Here is a 22,290-nt window from a genome sequence, read left to right on the forward strand (position 1 = left end):
CTATCCCCTGGTGGCCTTAATGAAAACCTGGGACTACAATGTTTTCATTAAGGTCATATAATTGTTTAGGTATTTCCATATCCTGCTTGTAGTGGAGGGGTTAATTGCTATCTGCTAATTGTAATCATCCTGGTCGTTCAGCAACAGAGGAATTTAATATGTCATTATTGAGTTAAAAATTTGATGTTAGCTAGGTATTGTTAGGATCTCTCCCTAAACGATGGTTTATATGTATTTTAAATGTGTTGTCTCATATTGTATTTTTATTTCTGTATGTCTTTCGTACAGGCTCTTTGGACGCCTGTAACTGATTATTGTTGGTTTCTATGACGATCTCCCTGCCCCACGGCGCACCGTGACGTCATCGCTCAGCGACACGGAAGCGTGCAGCGTGTGCGGACGGGCGGCAGCGCCGTGAGGACAGGTGAGTACAATCTCTGCATTAATGTCTTTTGTCTGTGGTGTATTTAAGTGTTATATGTGTATGCTTTTATTGTTGTCTAAGCCCTGATGACGGGGTGCTTTTCCCCGAAACATGTAGGCAAATAAAGGAATTTTATCTTTGCATCTATTAAGCCTGCTTGAGTGCCACCAACTCTTACTCCCTATGTTTGTCAATCGCTGACCTGGAGGGCACCGCAGCAAAGGAATCTATCCATATATTTTGGGAGTGCCGGTATGACTTTGGAATTATATATATATATATATATATACATCTCAAAAGTCAATTAGTCATGTACACAACATAATTCTTATCAGCTCTTGATGGAAAATGTTCAACGGGGCATGTGAGAAATATTTTGGAGGATTTTAGTTAGATCATGTTTTGTAAATATTTTATCAACCCTTTCACCAGGAGCAGTTTCAGAGAGGACAGGGTCCTGGACTCCATGTAAGCTCCTTCCCCTCTGTCCGTGCAGTAGGCTGACTTCTCTACTGTGCATGTGAAAATCTCTGTGGAATTTATATGGGTGCAGGGTGTGCAGTGTGGGTCCCCATGGACCCAGGGGACCATGTGCAGCACACATCCTGCACCCATTACAGATGTGCCAATGCCTTTCGCACTGGAATGTCACTCATGGCCAGGTGTGTCTGGTTATGACAATTTGGAGGCAGATTTCTGAATACTTTTTTTTTTGCCAAATAAATTCCCCATTATTTTAGCATCTGTACAATGGGCAATTAATAAACCAGTGACAAAAAAACAGACTCCTGAAGCATATATCAATCCAGGTGTTGGCAAAACACACTGAGAAAGGGCAAATCATGTTACTAAAAAATAAATATAAAATTTCTGGATCAATCAAGATCACATACATTTATGAATTTCCTAATAATCCTGATTAGTCTATAATCATCCCAAAATGATTCAGGTGTTATTAATATTTGGAATAATAAAAGATGAGAAGACAGGTTTGGATTGGTTTCATGTGATATTCAATTAGTATATTGATACTAAACTTTTACATCAAGATTTCTTGTAATATTGATTTTTTTACATACATTTACACACTTTTTAAATGAACACGTGTATGTGTTTCATTCTATTAAAGGCTCATGCAAAAAAAAAAAAATTACTGTTGCTGATACATTCTATATTCAATGCACAATTGTTGTAATAGGAACTTATGTATCTTGAGTTTATGGTAGCTAAAATATAGAATTTCCAACATTCCATTCAGTGAACATATTCTTTGTTGATTGACTTATGTGATTTTCATGTATTTATAAAATGGGTATTATTACACTGGATGTATTTATTTTTTTAAATACAGTAAATGAATTGCTATTTTCCAAAATAAGAAGGGAAACAGAAAGAAATGGAATAGAAATTGAATATAATAGGGAATGGGAGCACAATAATTAGAATAAGACAAAATATGTACATTAAATACAGATAAATAAACATATATGGGTGCACAACCTCGGACATAAATAATTATTATAGACCAACAAGATGCACATAAAAAGTGAGGGGGAAAAAGAAAATAAAGGGCAAAAAAGAAATAGTCAGAAAAACTTTACCACCTTCTCCAATATTTTTTTATATACACAAAATCCTATTTGTTAATTTAATATATTTTGCAATATTTGTACATGATGAGGAAAAATGTCAAACTTAAATTCCACATTATCCCAATATTTATGTACATCTTTAAAGAAATAGAACATTTTATATTTAAAACTGTAATTTATTTGTAAGCCATTGTTTTCCATATATTTAGGAATAGCCACTTTTTATGTAAAGCCATATTCAGCTTCAGTTGCAGTTTAGCAATTTTATTAAAACTGCAATTGCTTGTGATCGCATGCTGGGGGCTGCCCAGCACAGGGCAAGGTTGCCCGGCATGCTAATGGCGGTGCGCCACCATTTTCCTGTTCTTGTCCACCTCAAACCTGCACCTGTTTCTGACACCATACCCACACAATGTTGCATTGCCTCCCCCGCAATGCCTCATCTTGCCGCCCCTGACCAACCCATGAACGCATCTGCCTGTCCATCACATTGGCAGCCGTGCACACACGTAGATCAGGATCTGGGCATGCATAATGCGGTAAAAACAGCCCAATGCAATTGCATCGCATTAGCGGGTCAAGCTGAATATGGCACTATGTGCATATGTATTCCAACAAATCTGCTAATTCTCTACTCCTTGAATTTAGTATACATATGAGTGAAATACTCCACTAGGACAGCTATCTCTTTCTTGCAAGTGTATAAATGTTCAACTTTTTAATACACCGATCATGCAGATGGTGTGCCATGCCTTTTTTTTTTAACCCCAGCTACATACACCCTATCACCCATAATTTTTAGTAAAGCAGAAAGATATAATGGAACTATAAAAAATATGCTAGCAAAATTCAGCAAGCACACACTTTCAGAACAAAACACAGGTGTTACTAAATTGTCACATTAAAAAAAAACATTCTGGATAGCTCACAATACAGGTCTAGAACTAGAAACTTTACAAATTGAATAGGACTAGTGTGAAACACTTTTAGAACAAAACCCAGAGGTGTTACTGAAATGTCATCTTAAAAAAAAAAAAAAAAACAGGATTCTGGATAGCCTGACAATACAGGTCTACAGCTAGAAACTTTGCAAATTGAATAGGACTAGTGGTGACAAATATAAACAACTAGTTAAAAGCCTTTACAAATGACAGACACCTGGGCCAGATTATGGGGGGGGGGGGGGGTGTTCTACTCACACAGCAGCTGCCAAGTCTCTGGAAGCCCAGCTGCTGGGAGCCAGGGCTCTCTCATGCTGAGTGTGTGTGAGTGTATCTCATGCTAAGTGTGTGTGAGTATGAGTGTACGTGTAGCGTCAGATATATATATATATATATATATATAAATCTCCTATATAATAGCCCTATTCTGTGACCTTGTGATTCATTTGCTAACGCTGGGCGGAGTCACAACAGTGGGTGGAGTTATTCAAATGAGTCACAGAGATCTGGCCAAATCTACAGGAGACTAGGAGCAGAAGCAGATAGCATGGGCATTGGGCATGTCACAGGCAGGGGTGCAGACCTCCCAGCTTTCTGCAGGAGCTTTCTCCAGGCAGAAGGAAGGAAACACACTCGGCGAAAAGGGGGCGTGGCTTCACGGGAGGGCCCCGTTTTAGTCAGTGAGGGGGCATGCCCAGCGCTCTGTGAGCTGCTGGCATGCCCCCAGGGGCTGATTATGAGTCCGGGGGGCACAGGGCACTTGAGACAGGGGAGCCCTATCTCATTGCTGTGCCTGCTGTGGGTTGGGGGCGTGGTCTAATCGCGGCCCGCACGGCCACGCCCCCTTATGCAAATTCCGATTTTTGTTTTTATTTTTTTATGGGATTTTGGCCCCTCAGCTAGGGCTAAATCCAGAGGACGTGGTCGCTCCCCCTACACACCCGCACAGGCAGAAGAAAGCAGGGAGACTGCTGCCTCCCTGTAACACCACAGACCTGCCAATATGCAGCAGCGTGTGCTGACTGTAGCACAATGCTGCCGCTGTTGCTGGGGGAGCTTCTGAGCTGGGACAGAGCTACTCCAGCCGGGGGGCCCCCTAAAACTGTGGGGCCAATGATACGTACCGCCTGCCCCCCCCCCTTAATCCGGCTCTGCTGCTGGAACCCCCCCTTAATCTGTACCCCCTGATGCCCCCTCTCCCACCACTATTCACCGCTGCTCTGCTAAGCAGAACAGCGAGTACAGGAGCTTTCCAACTGCCCCCCCCCCACCGCCGGACACTGCGACCCGCGGGTGGGACAGCGGGACAGACCCCAAAAAATGGGACTGTCCCGCGAAAATCGGGACATTTGGGAGGTATGGGGGTGTGTGAGGGGTATGTCATACAGACAGACGGGCACCGGCTCACTGTGTGCTTGACCCCCCACATCGGCATACTCAGCAGGGTCTCTCTGGCGTGGAGGAGCGTCACTTTCTGACACACTCCACGCTTCTTAGCTGCAGTTTAGTGGGGCACCAGCCGCTGTGCAGGTTCCATACTGCCTCTGTTATCTCCAGCCCCGGCAACCCCACCGCTAGCTGCAGCGCTGCCACCCGCAGTGGAGTGCGCCCAGCTCATTCACACACTTTAGCTGGCGGCTAGCGCTGCAGAAATCCGAGCTGCTTGCAGGCTCTGACCCACTCCTCCCTCCAGCCGCAGCGTCTCCTGGGAGCTAACCAGTCACTCCCAGTCTCCCCTTACCACAGTGCCCGGAAGCCGTGAGGTCCGCGCCACGTGCATGCTATGACCCCCTCCTCCCTCCAGCCTCAGTGTCTCCTGGGGGCTAACCAGTCACTCCGTCTCCCCTTACCACAGTGCCCGGAAGCCGCGAGGTCCGCGCCACGTGCATGCTATGACCCCCTCCTCCCTCCAGCCGCAGCATCTCCTGGGGGCTAACCAGTCATTTCCAGTCTCACCTTACCACGGTGCCCGGCAGCTGCGCGAGGTCTGCGGTGTGTGACTGAGGAGGGGGGGAGGGATGCGGACTGGCAGAGAAAGCAGGACTCCAGCCTGAGAGAGTCAGCCATGCCAAGTCTCCAGCAGCAGCAGATCCCAACAGGTTGGAATGGAACAGCAGCAGCCAGCAGCAGTGACTCCGGTAAGACACATCTGTCTGTCACCACTGTTTTGTCCCTAATACCAATCTCTCCCGTGCCCTGTGTTCTGTCATGTCCCTGTCACCCCTGGCCTTGCCCTGCCACCCTTATTCTGGCCCTTTCACCCTTATCCTGGCCCTTTCACCCTTATCCTGGCCCTGTCACCCTTATGCTGGCCCTGTTACCCCTATCCTGGCCCTGTCACCCCTGTGCTTGCCCTGTCAACCCTAAACTGGCCCCGTCACCCCTGTCCTGGTCCTGCCGCCCCTACCCTGGCCCTGTCACCCCTATCCTGTCCCTATCATTTCTGTCCTGCCCTGTCACCCCTGTCCTGCCCTGTCACCCCTGTCCTGGCCCCGTCACCCCTGTCCTGGCCCCGTCACCCCTGTCCTGGCCCTGTCACCCCTATCCTGTCCCTATCATTTCTGTCCTGCCCTGTCACCCCTGTCCTGGCCCCGTCACCCCTGTCCTGGCCCCGTCACCCCTGTCCTGGCCCGTCACCCCTGTCCTGGCCCCGTCACCCCTGTCCTGGCACCGTCACCCCTGTCCTGGCCCCGTCAACCCTGTACTGACCCTGTCACCCCTGTCCTGGCCCTGTTACTGCATACCCTCCAACTACCTTTTATGGCATGTACAGTACCCGCAGCGCCTCCAGACCTCTCTTCAAAGCACTACACCTCCGCACCTTCCCCTCCGCCACATGCGGCACTCCACCCCTCCCCCACATGCTGTGCTTTCAGACCCCCTACACCACCCGTGGCTCCCACTCCTCCACCCCTTCACCACCCACAGCACCTCCAGGCCCCTTCCACCATTCACCCCCCTTATACGTCTCCCCCCACACCTGCCCCCCTCCACCCGCAGCATCTGCAGACACCCTCCTCCATCAGCGGTCCCCTCCTCACCCACCCCTCCCCCACCAATGGCACCCCCGCACCTGCCCCTCCACCACCTGCAGCACCTCCGGACCTCCTTTCCCTTCCGCCGCAACACCCGTACCTGCCCCTACCCTACCCATGGTGACTGCGGTCCCCTACCCAACCCCCGGCACACCCATCCCACAGCACCTCCGGAACCCTTCACCCATCCACAACATCCCCACACCTGCCCCTCTCCCACCCGTGGCACCCCTGCCCCTCCCCCACCTGCAGTGCCTCTGGACCCCTCCCCCATCTGCATCCCCCACTCCTCTGCCCCTCCCCCACGCGCAGCACCTCCCGAACCTTCCCCATCCGGGCCCCACGCCCACTTCTGCCTCCCCTCCACCCGCAGCATCTACAGACACCATCCGCAGTCCCCCCCGCACCCGCTACATTCTGTACATCGTGCCCTGCAGGTGCTGTTCACGCCGTCGCAAGGGGCTGCGCCTCCTTCACCATCGCACGCCCTTTCATTGTGCAATATTTAACCACTAACAAAGGAATGCAGGTAATACTCCATATAATACAAATATTAAACCCCAGAAAGGCATGCAAGGGTTAAGGGGGCGTAGCCCCTTGCGACGGTGTGAAGAGCGCCCGTAGGGCGCGATGAAGCACCTAGTATATATATATACGTGTGAGAGTCTCATGCTGAGTGTGTGTGTGTGAGTGTTAGCCTCATATATATATATATATATTATATATATCCGTCACCAAAGGAGGATAAATGATGGCACTCAAGAGGCAACTTTTTAGATACAACAGCTGATCATGTTGTCTACGTTTCGGAGGATTGCACCCCTTTCTCAAGACATACGAGAACAAACAGAACATAGAAGCACTTACCACCTAAAATACCTGCAGGCTGTGTCCACACTCCCTCACGCTCACCGTGGCCAGACGCAACTCGTCACAAGCCGCACTTCCGGGTTGCAGCTCCCGCTGTTGCCTAGGCAACCTGGCAGTATGCGTTCCACAGGAGGCGAATGATACTGTCTGGAGGTGGCGGCACTGCAGGGAGAGGAGGCAGAGGTGCATAACACACATACCAGAGATGCAGACCAGTGCATATTAAAAATTTACAAAAACACCAATATATGAACAAATATGTACATATATAAAAAATGGTTACAATATATAATACAGAACAAGTCAGAAAAAAGTTGTACCTCGTTCAAAGAACAACGTCTCACAATGTAAGAGTACTACATAAAAATAGGATTTTAATACCTACCTGTAAATCCTTTTCTCTTAGTCCGTAGAGGATGCTGGGGATGCTTCAAGAACCATGGGGTATAGATGGGATCTGCAGGAGACATGGGCACTTTCAGACTTTGAATGGGTGTTAACTGGCTCCTCCCTTTATGTCCCTCATCCAGACTCCAGTTTAAGTAACTGTGCCCAGGGAGACGGACATTTTGAGGAAAGAATTTATTGATAAACCACGGTGAGCATTTTACCAGCTCACACCTCCAGTATGCCGCAGAACGTGGCATTCAATAGAACACCAGCCGACGGCATGAAGAATATGCAGCAATACGCTGACATAAAGCGTAACACAACCTATGTGTGTTAACACAACCAGTAACAGCATAACGCATGCTATGGCCTGAATATCGTCAGCAACAGGCTGACTTAAACACAACACACCATGGGGTAAATTTACTAAGATTCGTGTTTTCCCGTTTCAGGTCAAAGTTCAATCACGAATGACATCGAAAGTTTAAAACTGCAACTTTTTGAATTTGTTACGATGGATTTACTAAGCTGTCGTATTCGGGTTTTTCTTTTCTTCCGATGTCGATGTCATTCGTGTTTTTTTTGTGTTTTTTACGGCAGTGATTAGCAAAACACTGCCGACTTTTTTACAATTAATCTCGGCCGGATCTGTGTGATCCGTGCTGGGGTTCTATTTTTTTTTTTTTTTAATTAAACACTGTAAAATTTAAAAAAAAAATTGCGTGGGGTCCCCCCTCCTAAGCATAACCAGCCTCGGGCTCTTTGAGCCGATCCTGGTTGCCGAAATATGGGAAAAAAATGACAGGGGTTCCCCCATATTTAAGCAACCAGCATCGGGCTCTGCGCCTGGTCCTGGTCCCAAAAATACGGGGGACAAAAAGAGTAGGGGTCCCCCGTATTTTTAAAACCAGCACCGGGCTCCACTAGCTGGACAGATAATGCCACAGCCGGGGGTCACTTTTATATAGTGCCCTGCGGCCGTGGCATCAAAAATCCAACTAGTCACTCCTGGCCGGGGTACCCTGGGGGAGTGGGGACCCCTTCAATCAAGGGGTCCCCCCCCCCCCAGCCACCCAAGGGCCAGGGGTGAAGCCCGAGGCTGTCCCCCCCCCATCCAATGGGCTGCGGATGGGGAGGCTGATAGCCTTTGTTGTAAAAGAAAAGATATTGTTTTTAGTAGCAGTACTACAAAGCCCAGCAAGCCTCCCCCGCATGCTGGTACTTGGAGAACCACAAGTACCAGCATGCGACGGAAAAACGGGCCCGCTGGTACCTGTAGTACTACTACTAAAAAAATACCCAAAAAAAGACAAGACACACACACCGTGAAAGTATAATTTTATTACATACATACACACATACATACATACTTACCTTAAGTTCCCACGCAGGTCGGTCCTCTTCTCCAGTAGAATCCAAGGGGTACCTGTTGAAGAAATTATACTCACGAGATCCAGGGGTCCAGGCTCCTCGGGAAATCCCGGGGTAATCCACGTACTTGAAAAAAATAACAAAACGGTGTCCCGACCACGAACTGAAAGGGGACCCATGTTTGCACATGGGTCACCTTTCCACGAATGCCAGAAACCCACTTTGACTTCTGTCTAAGTGGGTTTCTTCAGCCAATCAGGGAGCGCCACGTTGTAGCACTCTCCTGATCAGCTGTGTGCTCCTGTCCTCACTGACAGGCAGCACACGGCAGTGTTACAATGTAGCGCCTATGCGCTACATTGTAACCAATGCTGGGAACTTTCTGCTCAGCGGTGACGTCACTTTAGGTCAACCGCAGGGCAGAAAGTTCCCATCATTGGTTACAATGTAGCGCATAGGCGCTACATTGTAACACTGCCGTGTGCTGCCTGTCAGTGAGGACAGGAGCACACAGCTGATCAGGAGAGTGCTACAACGTGGCGCTCCCTGATTGGCTGAAGAAACCCACTTAGACAGAAGTCAAAGTGGGTTTCTGGCATTCGTGGAAAGGTGACCCATGTGCAAACATGGGTCCCCTTTCAGTTCGTGGTCGGGACACCGTTTTGTTATTTTTTTCAAGTACGTGGATTACCCCTGGATTTCCCGAGGAGCCTGGACCCCTGGATCTCGTGAGTATAATTTCTTCAACAGGTACCCCTTGGATTCTACTGGAGAAGAGGACCGACCTGCGTGGGAACTTAAGGTAAGTATGTATGTATGTGTGTATGTATGTAATAAAATTATACTTTCACGGTGTGTGTGTCTTGTCTTTTTTTGGGTATTTTTTTAGTAGTAGTACTACAGGTACCAGCGGGCCCGTTTTTCCGTCGCATGCTGGTACTTGTGGTTCTCCAAGTACCAGCATGCGGGGGAGGCTTGCTGGGCCTTGTAGTACTGCTACTAAAAACAATATCTTTTCTTTTACAACAAAGGCTATCAGCCTCCCCATCCGCAGCCCATTGGATGGGGGGGACAGCCTCGGGCTTCACCCCTGGCCCTTGGGTGGCTGGGGGGGGGGGGACCCCTTGATTGAAGGGGTCCCCACTCCCCCAGGGTACCCCGGCCAGGAGTGACTAGTTGGATTTTTGATGCCACGGCCGCAGGGCACTATATAAAAGTGACCCCCGGCTGTGGCATTATCTGTCCAGCTAGTGGAGCCCGGTGCTGGTTTTAAAAATACGGGGGACCCCTACTCTTTTTGTCCCCCGTATTTTTGGGACCAGGACCAGGCGCAGAGCCCGATGCTGGTTGCTTAAATATGGGGGAACCCCTGTCATTTTTTTCCCCATATTTCGGCAACCAGGATCGGCTCAAAGAGCCCGAGGCTGGTTATGCTTAGGAGGGGGGACCCCACGCAATTTTTTTTTTAAAAATAAGCACTTTCCCACCCCTTCCCACTGATATACATGCACGGATCTCATGGATCCGTGCATGCCTATCCAATCACGAATAAAAAAAAAAGGTCTGGTTTTTTTTAGCACTTTTTTACGAGTTGTAATTTTTCACGGCAGTGTTTGTTTGTTTTTTGCTTTGCACTTCTTAGTAAATGACCGAGATTCATACTTAAACAGCCGCGTTTTGACCGATGGTGTATTCATTCGTAATTTTTTACTTGGACTTGCAAAAAATTACGAATGCCCTCATCTCTGCCGTGATTAGTGTTTAGTAAATTACCGAGATGACACTTTGATGAAAAAACGGCATCTCGGTCAAAATCGGGAGCTTAGTAAATTTCCCCCCATGTGTGTAAACATACCCAATGACTGCAGATACAGTACGCACTGGGACGGGTGCCCAGCATCCTCTACGGACTAAGAGAAAAGGATTTACCGGTAGGTATTAAAATCCTATTTTCTTATACGTCCTAGAGGATCCTGGGGATGCTTCAAAAACCATGGGGTTTATACCAAAGCTCTAGAACGGGCTGGAGAGTGCTGATGACTCTGCAGCACTGACTGACCAAACAAGAGGTCCTCCTCAGCCAGGGTATCAAACTTGTAAAACGTTGCAAAGGTGTTTGAACCCGACCAAGTAGCTGCTCGGCAGAGTTGTAATGCCGAGACCCCCGGGCAACCGCCCAGGATGAGCCCACCTTTCTGGCAGAATGGGCCTTCACCGATTTCGGTAACGGCAATCCTACCGTAGAATGAGCCTGCTGAATCGTATTACAGATCCAGCGTGCAATAGTCTGCTTGGAAGCAGGAGCCCCAATCTTGTTGGGAGCCAACAGGACAAACAGAGCCTCTGTTTACCTAATCTGAGCCGTTCTGGCGACATAGATTTTCAAAGCTCTGACCACATCGAGAGACTTCAATTCTGCCAAGGCGTCAGTAGCCACTGGCACCACAAAAGGCTGGTTTACATGAAACGATGACACCACTTTTGGCAGAAATTGCTGACGAGTTCTCAACTCCACTCTATCTGCATGGAAGATTAAATAGGGGCTTTTGTAAAACAAAGCCACCAATTCAGACACCCGCCTCGCAGATGCCAAGGCCAACAGCATGACCACTTTCCAAGTAAGGAATTTCAACTCAACCTTACGTAAAGGTTCAAACCAATGAGATTGCAGGAACTGCAACACCACATTAAGATCCCATGGTGCCACTGGGGGCACAAAGGGAGGTTGGATGTGCAGCACGCCCTTCACGAAGGTCTGAACTTTTGGAAGGGAGGCCAATTCTTTCTGAAAGAAAATAGATAAGGCCAAAATTTGTACTTTAATGGAGCCTAACTTTAGGCCCGCATCCACACCTGCTTGCAAAAAATGGAGCAAACGCCCCAGCTGAAATTCTTCCATAGGAGCCTTTTTGGATTCACACCAAGACACATATTTTTCTCCAAATACGGTGGTAAAGCTTCGCCGTTACTTCTTTTCTAGCCTGAATCAGTGTGGGAATGACTTCACTGGGAATACCCTTTCGGGCTAGGATATGGCGTTCAACCGCCATGCCATCAAACGCAGCCGCGGTAAGTCTTGATACACGCACGGTCCTTGTTGTAACAGGTCCTTTCGTAGAGGAAGAGGCCAGGGATCTTCTGTGAGTAATTTTTGAAGATCTGGATACCAAGCCCTCCTTGGCTAGTCTGGAACAATGAGGATCGCCTGAACCTTTGTTCTTCTTATGATCTTTATCACCTTCGGAAAGAGTGGAAGTGGAGGGAACACATTGACCGACTGAAACACCCACGGTGTCACCAGGGAGTCCACCGCTATTGCTTGAGGGTCCCTCGACCTGGAACAATATCTCTGAAGTTTCTTGTTGAGGCGAGACGCCATCATGTCTATTTGAGGAAATCCCCAACGACTCGTCACTTCTGTGAAAACCTCTTGATGAAGACCCCACTCTCCTGGATGGAGATTGTGTCTGCTGAGGAAGTCTGTTTCCCAGTTGTCTACACCCGGAATGAGGACTGCTAACAGAGCGTTTACATGCCTTTCCGCCCAGCGGAAAAATTTGTGGCTTTGCCCATTGCCGCTTTGCTCTTCGTTCCGCCCTAGCGGTTTACGTACGCCACTGCTGTTAAGTTGTCCGACTGAATTAAGACGGGCAGATCACGAAGAAGATGTTCCGCTTGCAGAAGGCCGTTGTAAATAGCCCTTAATTCCAGAATGTTTATGGCAGACAAGCTCCAGGCTTGACCATTTTCCCTGGAAATTCTTCCCCTTGAAAGACTGCTCCCCAGCCTCGGAGACTTGCATCCATGGACACCAGGATCCAATCCTGCATCCCGAACCTTCGTCCCTCTAGGAGTTGAGAACTGTGCAGCCACCACAGGAGAGAGATTCTGGTCCTGGAAGATAGGATTATTTTCCGGTGCATGTGCAGGTGAGACCTGGACCACATGTCCAACTGGTCCCGCTAAAACCACTCTGGCATTTAACCTGCTCACTGAATGGCCTCGTAGGCCGCAACCATCTTCTTCATCAACGGAACGTATTGATGGATTTACACTGTTGCAAATCTGATCCGACTCTGGATCCTCAGAGCTGTTTCCACTGGAAGAAACAAACTCTCAACAGTTCTGTATCTAACCTTATTCCCAACTCCGACAACCGCATCATTGGGATCAACAGTGATTCTGGCAAGTTCAGGAGCCAACCACTTTGTTGAAGAACTGTCAGGGAGAAAACAATTATTTGCACCACTTGTTTCTTAACCTCGCCGTAGTCAGGAGAGCGTCCCAGTACAGAATAATAATGACTTTTACTATTGAAGGAAAACCATCATACCGCCATCACTCCGGTGAATTGGCAATGACAATCCTGAAAAGCAAACCCAGGTAAGCCTAATGCGTAAGAAACCATACTTAGACCCTCTTTCTCCTTTTACAGATTGGAGATCCCTGCCCTGAGAGATTCCATCTTGTAGTTCAACTTCTTAAGTAGATATTTTTTGGGGATTGTTCTGACCGAGCCGTCCGGGCTCAGAAGCATGAAAAAGCTTGAATAACAGCTTTTTTTTGTGACCGGGACAGCAGGACAATGCCCTGATCCTGACCCAATTCCTGTATGGCGTCGCATACTACCTCCCCGTCCAGAGGAGAATCATTAAGGTCTATTTGAAAAATCAGTGAGGAGAATCATCTGGAATCTCCAGTATGTCCCCCTTGGGACTCTATTCTTAAACTCACTGGTCCATGTCTATTCCAGGACTGACTGAAGAGTATTAGACGTGGTCCCACCGGTGTGGGCTCCCGCAAGATAGACCCAGCGACATGCGGTGGATGTGGTAGAAACAGAGGATGATTTCTGCTTCTGCGAACTTGAAAAGGCTGCTAACCTCTTACCTTTTCACCTTCCTCTACCTGCAAAGAAAGGGAAAAACCGTATCCATTCGGTCGAAATGACTGCATCCTACAAAAATGCGTCACCAACCGTTGTGAGGGAACATAGGTCAAGAAGGTAGACTTACCAGTGGTATCTGCCGAGATCAACTTAACAAAGCCATCCCAAAACCAGGTTTCACCTTCATAGGGAAGATACTCCAGTACTTCGCAGAGTCAGCCTCAGCATTCCATTGGTGAATCCACAACGTCCTCCTAGTCGAGACCGCCATGGAAGTGGCCCGCGAACCCAAGAGTCCTATATCCCTTGTAGTTGCACGGCAGTATGCTGCAATGATATAGACATGACTCAACTTCAGGAGTACCCTGCATACAACTACTCCCCCATGTGCATGTAATGCTAGTATAATCAACGTACATGCAGACACATAATTAGAGTATCACATATCTTCCTGAATACGATCCTTTGTGATAGAGCCCCGTGCAGAACAGGAGTGACTAACTTTATTCTATCCATGAGAAGGAATAACTTTACCTCAGTATTCATTATAAATATTTATATATATATATATATATATACATAAATATACCTTCAAATGCACCTATACACACACATATATATATATATATATATAATATGTATACATATATCCTTTTGTCATGAACAGCAGGGTCCCTAATGACGTTAAAACATTCCAATGTGTATGAACAGGTACTGAATGCCGATTTTGTGGATCTGATCAGGAAACATTATGGTCGACATAAAAAACATTATTCAAGTCAATCTCAGGGAGTAGTAACTGGGCAAAATAAAATTTTTGCGATCCCGAGGGGTCTGAGAGAAATCAATTCTATGAATATGCCTCCCTCCATAAATATTATCGCGTCTGTGATCGTGCCACAGACCTATGTATCCTTACTATACATACATATACATATAGGTATAGCTCTTTCTGATATGCATCACATTATCATGTCAATATCCACCCAGTCAGATATAGTTGGTGCCGACAGGGTCACCCCCCACATCTGTATCTCTTATATAGTTTTCTCTTGCAAAAAATATACCTCTACTGACATGCTGACATTGATTTACATGTACCAAGTTCTATTAGGAGTTGACAGCGCCGACATAGTCATTCCCTTTGTGGCAGAGCACTCAGCCTCAGATATGCCGACACATGTGTACCAAACACCCACCGACATTACACTGGCTATAAGGGATAGACCCCAGTACATTCTGTTATGGAAACACAGAAGGAGTTTACCAGCTCATTTCCACCACGCTCATGATGTAGTGTGCTTTTATTTTTAACTTATATTGCACCAAACAAATGTGCCCCCCCTTGTTTTTCACTCTGATCTGTACAGCAGTGTTTTGGAAGGACCAGCGTCTCTGTGAGGAGAAAATGGCGCTGGTTAGAGCTGTGAGGGCTAAGCTCCGCCCCCTTAATGGCATGCTTCAGTCCCGCTTATTTTTATATATTTATACTGGTGGGGGTCTGTATTTAGTGCCCAGGCACTGTATACTCTTATGCCAGTTGCTATTGAGGTTTTATGCTGCCCAGGGCGCCCCCCCTGCGCCCTGCACCCTGCAGTGCCGTTTTGTATGTGGGAGCATGGTGCGCAGTGCGACCACTGCGTGGTACCTCAAAGCCGTCACTGAAATCTTCTGCTGTCACTGAAGTCTTCTGATCTTCTTCTACTCACCCGGCTTCTGACTTCTTGCTCGGCAAGGGGGGTGACGGCGCGGCTCCGGGAACGAGCATCTAGGCGTACCTAGCAATCAGACCCTCTGGAGCTAATGGTTTCCAGTAGCCTAAGAAGCAGACCCTTGAAACTCACAGAAGTAGGTCTACTTCTCTCCCCTCAGTCCCACGATGCAGGGAGACTGTTGCCAGCAGTGCTCCCTGAAAATAATAAACCTAACATAAAGTCTTTTCAGAGAAACTCAGTAGAGCTCCCCTGTGTGTGACCAGTCTCACTGGGCACAGAATCTAAACTGGAGTCTGGAGGAGGGGCATAGAGGGAGGAGCCAGTTCACACCCATTCAAAGTCTTAAAGTGCCCATGTCTCCTGTGGATCCCGTCTATACCCCATGGTTCTTGAAGCATCCCCAGCATCCTCTAGGTCTAGGACATATGAGAAATAGTATCAATAGTATAATTTAGTGAAGCTATGTATCATAGCTATCAACATCCAGGACATATATAGGCACAGAGTTCTAAATGAAAATTACCTCAACTGGACATCACATATTACTATTCCAGTTGATTTTGTCGTTGAGGCCATTAGACCAAATCGTATTGAGCCTGAAGATCCATCTGGATTCAGCCAGCAGCAGCTAGGACAGCGTGAAGCCTCCTAGAAGGCCTATTATTTCTGCTCATGACTCCTTACTACAAACCATTTCACAATTACTGACTTTATTTTACAGCCACTACTTCCCTATAAAAAGTCTTTTTTGAAAGATACCACCAGTTTTAGTAATTTGTTAAGAGATCTAATTTCAGTGTCTGTGGGTACGATCATATGTTGTCTTGATTTGTGTAGCCTCTACACCTCGATAATGCATACTGAGGGTGTCGAGGCTATGCATCTGTTCTTGAGAGATTATCCTAATCCTACTATATTTAACCATAATTTGTTTGCACAGCTTTTAGAATTTACACTGTATAGGAACTATTTTCTTTATGACAGCCACTTCTTTCTACAATTGCGCGGATGTGCGATGGGGTCGGCAGTGGCCCCATCATATGCAAACATGTTTATGTTCAATGTAGAGGAACAATTATTCTTAAATTGTCCAGATGTGAGCAGTCACATACTGGAATACTCCCGGTACATAGATGATATTTTCATCTTGTGGACCAGGGGTATAGCAGGTTTTGTTAACCTGATGAGTGAGGTTAATTCGACTAATTCTTTGATTAAGTATACTTACTCTTGTAGTGCAGAATCTTTGCAATTCTTGGATGTTAAGGTTATTATCACTAATGGCATTAATAGCACAGATATCTACCTTAAAGATGTGGATTGTAATACATTTTTAAGAGCCAACAGCCATCATCCATTGGCCTTGATATGTGGTCTACCCTTGTCTCAAATGGTGAGGGAGGCCAGGAGTGTAAGTGACACCTCTATGATTTCCGAAAGATTGGATGTTTTGTTTAGCATGGGATTGATTTAAAACTCTTACACAGCCAGAAGGAAAAGGTCATGCTTATGTCTAGGTCACAATTATTACAGCATACTACACATTCCAATGAGAACATCATGTAGGTTAGCTCCTACACGGTAGCGAGTCCCATTATTAAACATGCCAACCAGGCCCTTTGGCCAATAATTAAATCAGAAAAAACACTTACCACAGTTGTTAACTGCGCATGGGATATTGCTCTCAGTCCAAATTCAAATGATCAGTTCTTTTCTTTTTATCGATGTACATGCTGCCAATTCCTGAAAAGCCGATCCACCGGCTCAGTACATGTGAAAAAGCAGAAGAAAGGAAGGCGCACAAATAAGCAAAGTTTGAAATCTTTACTAATAAAAGGATAAAAGCTCACATACATCGAGGTAAGTAAATACCGGCTCCCTCCTCCAAAACCCCACAGGAAACGTTTCCGGATCGTGCCCAGCAGTGATTCAGACGGGGAACTTCAAATGGTTTGCATCCGGCTCTGCTTACATCCACGCACTTCCCTGCTTTACAACACCAGACCTATTGCGGCTTTTAAAAGGGGCCACAATTTGCGTGATAGGCTGGTTAAATCGGACATATCAGGCATGGGTAGAATGCCTGTGCCTAACGTTTATTATAAGCAACAGGCTGTTATAGTTGTTATAATTGTACAGCTTGCAAATATATGACGCCATGCAAGAAATTCAAACATCTTTATTCTGATAAATGTTATGAAATCCGCCATATCTTGACCTGTAAAACTGATTTTGTTGTTTATGTGATATGCTGTCTGTGTGGTTTATACTACATAGGGCAGACGTCACGTCAATTCCGAGATTAGATGGCCCTTCAACACTCTGCCATACACCTGGCTGGGAGAAATCTGGATCAACCGGTCGTGCGCCACTTTAAGGATAAAGGACATACATTGTCCATGTTATGCTATTTTATGATCGATCACATTCCCCTGTCGTTAAGGGGAAGTGTTCGACATAAGGCACTGCTGGCTGAATCCAGATGGATCTTAAGGCTCAATACGATGTGGCCTAATGACCTTAACAACAAAATCAAATGGAATAGTATTATGTGATGTCCAGTTGAGGTAATTTTCAATTTTCAACTCTGTGCCTGTATATGTCCTGGCAGAGCCGGCCCTAGCCAATTTGATGCCCTAGGCAAAATTTTGTCTGGTGCCCCCTAGCTCCGCCGCTAGTTCTGCATCTGTACCTGCAACGCTCAGGTAGTGGGGCCCACCGGGGGGTTACCCTGTGGGCCAGTTCAACTCTGCACAATGCCACACAGTAATGACCATAATACATATAATTCCACACAGTAAAGGAACCTTACACATATGCCCCACATTAGTAATGCCCATAATACACATAATGCCACACAGTAATGCACCTTACACATATGCCCCACATTAGTAATGCCCATAATACACATATACTGCCACAGATACTGCCACACTTGCTGGTTATACAAAAAGATCAGTATCAAACATGTAGAAACTGTCCATTCTCTTCACTATTCAGTGTGTTTGCTGGTGTCTGTTACTCCCGTTAACTGCATGCACTTTACTTTATACTGTGGGAGCTAAATGCTCTGCCCTCCAGTCTGATGTGTCCAAAAGTCACGCTGCACTGATGTTTCATATAGAAATAGCACAACGCAACTTACTGACCACGTTACAGTGCTAGATGGCAGGGGAATTTTACGGTATGGACTGACTAGGAAATAAAGTGTGGGGAGAACACTGCCCATGTTATGTCCCTGCAGACACCTGGGGTTTGCACAGGGATAAGGGACACACACAGGATGGCAGGGTCCCCCTCCCCCATGTGCACAAGCAGTATAGGTGATGTCAGGTTTCTGTGAAGCAGTCTTCCAAAATACACATGTGTTATCATAAGAAGCCATCCAGTAATAACCTTATATAGTCAGTAAAAATGTCACAGGTCCAGGAATTGCATTTACTGGGCTTCTGCTGTCTGTCTGAGGTCTCACAAGTCAGGGGCATTCATGCATGTCAGAGGAAGTTTAAGGCACAGTGTGCATTTTTTTTTACAAATGTAAACAGCAGTGTATACAAGTACTGATTGAATACATTTGGAAAGTAACAGTTAATTTGCGGACTGTCCCTCTCAGCATGAGATGCTGCAGGGACATGCTTGGATGCCCCTAGACATGCTTGAATGCCCTAGGCCACAGGTTCTCAAACTCGGTCCTCAGGACCCCACACGGTTCATGTTTTGCAGGTCACCTGTAGGTTTTTGAAATGTGACAGTTGGTGATACACAGTGCAGCTGCTGGGTGAGAAGGAAAACGTGAACCGTGTGGGGTCCTGAGGACCGAGTTTGAGAACTACTGCCCTAGGCAAATGCCTAGCCTGCCTATAGCTAAGGCCGGCTCTGTGTCCAGGATGTTGATAGTTATGATACATAGCTTCACTAACTTGTACTATTGATACTATTTTATGTAGTACTCTTACATTGTGAGACGTTGTTCTTTGAATGAGGTACAACTTTTTTCTGACTTGTTCTATATTATATATTGTAACCATTTTTTGTATATGTACATGTTTGTTTATATTTATTGGTGTTTTTGTAAATTTTTAATATACACTGTATCTCTGGTATGTGTCTTATGCGCCTCTGCCTCCTCTCCCTGCAGCGCCGCCGCCTCCGGACAGTATTATCCGCCTCCTGTGGAACGCATACCGCCGGGTTGCCTAGGCAACCAGCGGGAGCTGCGACCTGGAAGTGCGGCTTGTGACAAGTTCCGGCTGGCCATGGTGAGCGTGAGGGACGTGGCGGGGAGTGTGGACACAGCCTGCAGGTATTTTAGGTGGTAAGTGCCTCTATGTTCTGTTTGTTCTGGTATGTCTTGAGAAAGGGGTTCAATCCCCTGAAATGTCGACAACATGACCAGCTCTTGTATCTGAAAAGTTGCCTCTTGAGTGCCATCATTTATCCTCCTTTGGTGACATATACATGATTTGGATTATGGCACTGGGGCCATTTATTATCTATCAATGAGTGCCGGCTGATTTGGAACCATATTTATACAAATCTATCTATCTATCTATCTATCTATCTATCTATCTATCTATCTATCTATCTATCTGCAAAATATCTGTAATTAGCAGGTTGTAATGATGCTGCACCATATACACCAGTACTGGCATGTGTAAATTCACTAGTACCTGCACAGCTCCCTGCTAGTCTGGGGGTAGAGGGCACCAGTAACTACCAGCAGCTGACTGGAGGGATCTGGGCATGACCTGCCCCTCCACCAGAGCAGTATAAATAAAGCAGCTGAGCCTGTTATCTGACTCTTCCTCACCCGCATCATCTTCAGCCTCAACACCGACCCCTCCTCCTGGTTATTACACTGCGCACACAACACAGGGTCTTACCCCTTCCTGTCAGACTGATTCACCTTCTCTCCAAACCGGTAAGTGGCCACACGTGTCCTTGGTGCCTCCGCTCTGAGCGCTGCGGGACTGTCTGGTGCTTCCAGTATCTGTTTACTGGTTACTGCTGCTACTTGTTGCCGAATGTATACTATGTCGAGAGTGAAGTTTGGATGGGCTCAGTTTTCTGTAAACCAAGCCCACTCATATCTAATTTATAACATTGAGAAAAAAAGTTTACATATTGCAATACAGTATGTACTATACAGTGCAAAAAAAAGTTCCTGAGAAGTGGTTACACAGAAAGGCACGGCCTTCGGAGTCACAGTACTTATATGTTATGGATACAAAGTGGGGTATGGCCTGCAGAGTCATAGAACTTGCATGTTATGGATATACAGTGGAGTATGGTCTGCAGATTCTAAGGACTTGTACGTTATGGATACAAAGTGGGGTACAGCCTGCAGAGTCACAGTATTTCTGTTATGGATACACAGTAGGGTATGGCCTGCGGAGTCACAGTACTTGTATATTATGGATACATAGCGGGGTACAGCACTATTTTTTTAAAACTGTGTTACATATAGTAATACATTATGTACTGTACAGTGCAAAAAAAATAGATACACAGAAAGTCACAGTACTTATGTTATGGATACACAGTGGGGTATGGCCTGCGGAGTAATAGAACTTGCATGTTATGGATACACAGTGGGGTATGGCTTACAGAGTCCAAGTACTTGTACGTTATGGATACACAGTGGTGTATAGCCTGCGTAGTTACAGTACTTGTATGTTATGGATCCATAGTGGGGTACAGCATTTAAAAAAACCTTTGTTTGCCAATGACACTGTGGGGTCACACCGCACAGTGGGGTACGGCCTGCATTGTCACAGTACTTGTATGTTATGGATACATAGTGGGGTACAGCCTGAGAAGTCACACTACTTGGATATAATAGATTCACAGTGGAATCAAGCACTTTTTTTACTTTACAAATAGGTAGAGAGTATCACCCTTTAGGCGCTAAAGCTGCTGAACCATAGTGCCCACTAAGATGCTTCACCTTGCTTCACCAAATACTTTCAAGAAACCAAAACAAGTGGGTAATTTTTAATTACAAGCGCTTAACACACAGGACTTCTCTTTTAAATGTTGAAAGTAATGTCCTTAAAGATTCCCAATCTTCTTCTCCCAGAGTCTTAGCATCCATTCATGTACTCAGTAGGGAGATAAAAAAGAAACAAAGCACATCATGGTATAGTACATCTAAACACGCAAGTCCCCAAATTTTGTCTATCTTTGTAACTCCCAGAGGTTGATAGATGGTTATTCTAAAAGCCTAGGGTAGCGTACCAAACTCACTCATTAGCTGTAGTGGTAAAGTGTATAAAGGTATATTTTTATCATCTGTGGATGATATATACAGTATCCCAGGTATATTTCTGTATGTATATAATGGTGCGTACCCCAACTCACAAGTTGAAATGTGAAAAAATGTACATAAAGGTATCTTTAAATCCCCCTATATAGGTCAGGTAAAGTGGATTTGAAGGGCGTACCCACTCACAATCAAAGGAATGGTTACTTGCACATCACGGTTTCTTTTAGGTTATTTCCTGAGGGCTCTGACTTCCTTCAAAAACCTCAGTCCTGACAGCAATTTCCAAACAGGGGGTTACAGTATATTAAAATCCACTATTCCACGAAAATTTCAAAAAAGACATAAGTTCATAAAATATCCACATGGGGATCACAAAAACAATGATTTCAAATGTCAGTACTGTATAACAGAGCAGAAAAACCACAAGATATCAATCAAGCGTCAGCAATGTGTCATCTGTACGGATTGCCCACTCGCCATTCACCTTGATTAATATATGTGGCTCTCATGATCAGGATGGTATGTACAGATGGAGCCATGCTAGTCGTGGCTCCATTTGTGCCTGGGCGCACCCGCCCAGGCATGCTTATTGATGAGAGCATCTCCATCCAGTGCGCGATCGCGTCAGTGACACAGACGCTCCCTATTCTGGTGAATAGTAGAGTGTCTCTATGCACTCCCGGCAGGGCTAGGCGGACGGATCGCCTAGTCACGCCAGAAGTGCACGTCTGTCATGGAGCCACCTCATATTATTATTATTATTATTACATTTTATTTATAAGGCGCCACATGTTTTTCT

The sequence above is a fragment of the Pseudophryne corroboree genome, chromosome 7 (genome assembly GCF_028390025.1).
Source record: "Pseudophryne corroboree isolate aPseCor3 chromosome 7, aPseCor3.hap2, whole genome shotgun sequence".
Taxonomy (NCBI): Eukaryota; Metazoa; Chordata; class Amphibia; order Anura; family Myobatrachidae; genus Pseudophryne; species Pseudophryne corroboree.